The 1,762-nt window shown below is 61.4% G+C and overlaps 1 protein-coding gene across 1 annotated transcript in view; it reads left to right on the top strand.

Moving 5' to 3' along the window:
• The window catches only part of NOTCH1 (notch 1), a 35,329-nt gene that overhangs the window by 9,677 nt on the left and 23,890 nt on the right, over positions 1-1,762 (top strand).

Genomic DNA, 1,762 nt, shown 5'->3' with positions numbered 1-1,762 from the left:
TAGGATGCACACCTGCTCCCCGCCGCCCTTTGTGTGCCGAGCAGATGCCCTGTTTTATTATTATACACATTTTCTTTTTCATTTGGCCTGGATAATGCCGTCTCATTAACTCAAAATGTCTCCGAATCCTGACAAATTCTCACACAATCCCCAACAATGAAATCAGAATTGGGTTAAAAAAAAAAAAAGTAGGGGAAGAGGAGAAGGGGCGCGGGGCCGAAACGTCGTCCTGCCACCGGCACGACGCGGCAAAGGATGGCGGCTGAGGGCGGGGGTTTGCTGGCTGTGCTTCACCGGAGGAGCCCCGCGTTCTTGTTTTGGAATTTGCAGGCTGGTGGGGTTTGCAGGTGAGTGCTCTGCTCTGCAGCCGTGGGGCTGCAGCATTCCCCGGGACCCTCCCTGGGGAGGGGGGCTGCCTGCTGTGGGAGCCTCGGAGGCCAGGCAGGAGGCTTGGGGACACAGGGTCCCGCCAGCTCGGGTGGCGACGGGTACGAGCACGTGGTGGATGCCCTGAGTCCCAACCTGCCAAAGCACAGCGGGGACCACAGTCCCCCAGTGCCCGGGTGCTGTCGTCTTCCCCATCCATCACCTCCAGCAGTGGTTGCCTTACCCCGAGCTCGCGGCAATGCATGCAGCCACCCCCAGATTTATTTCTGCTCTCAAGGCCTCTGATAGCAGCTGGCAGCCCAGCATGACCTGAGCGTGGCGTGCCCTCCTCTGCTGTGGTGGCATTGCCATTGCGGTGTGGGACAGCAGCGTGCCGGCGTTGTCTTGCTCCTCCCATGCCCTACTCGCGACGGCTGCTCAGCACAGCCCAGCCAGGGCAGAAAATCCCTCTTTGGAAGCGGTGTAATGTGAGCAGAGCTGGCTGGGGACAAAACGCATGGCATCTCGTGTAGCAGACGCGACGCAAGAGATGCTGTATGGGAGGGTTTGTGCTGGGGAGGTGCTGAAGAGCCTTGTCCCCAGGATCTTCGGTGGATGTCGGGTGCCCTCAGTCTCTCTGTGCACAGCTTTGCTCTGTCCTCCCTTTCCCGGGGGGCAGCTCCCCCCGCCTGCGGGGTCCTTTGCTGGCCCCACGTCCTGCCCAGCCTCGCTGGGATTTGCCCTTGCAGCGTGTCCCCATCACCTGCCCCGGTCCTGCAGCAGGCAGTTGCTCCAGCCCTGTCGGCCAACGGTGACAGATGGTTGAGCCGGTGGCCGCGTCAGGGGCCCTTTTCTCAGGGCCCCCACGCAGAGGGACGCGGCAGCCGGGGCCACTCGTCCCTCCTTGCACAGGGTTTGTTGTCAGGGAAGACCTCAGCCGGCTGCGAGGAGCAGGAACGGGTCCCACCTGCTACCAGCAAACGCTGAGCCTGTGTTTGATCATGTTTGAGTAATTTCTTAGGATGGAGAGAGGATAAAAATCACCCTGGTGGAGCAGGTACCCCGGTGCAGGCAGGGACGGGCAGGGGCGCAGGGCTATCCTCTTGCTGCTCAGCCCCGTGGGCCACTGTGGGGTTTCCTCTCCCTCGGGGTCTGTAGGTGCCCTGGGTTGGGTGTGGATATGGGGTGCCCCTCCCGGCTCCACCGCATCCCCCCTTGTGCCTTGGTTTCCCCTTCAGTAAGGGGGGGTGTGTGCAAAAAAAGCATGTTGCAATGAGAAGCAGGACGTCAGCGCTGGAGGCTGCGGTTCTGCAAGTCAGTGCAGGCCCCTCGATGGGGGACGCCTTTATTCCCGGCGCCTCTTTCATCTTCCTCTTCTCGGCCCAGCGCAGCCAGG

Source organism: Pygoscelis adeliae, unplaced genomic scaffold (genome assembly GCF_000699105.1).
Source record: "Pygoscelis adeliae isolate BGI_AS28 unplaced genomic scaffold, ASM69910v1 Scaffold114, whole genome shotgun sequence".
In the NCBI taxonomy this organism is placed as follows: Eukaryota; Metazoa; Chordata; class Aves; order Sphenisciformes; family Spheniscidae; genus Pygoscelis; species Pygoscelis adeliae.
This window is presented reverse-complemented; position numbering and strand designations above follow the sequence as displayed.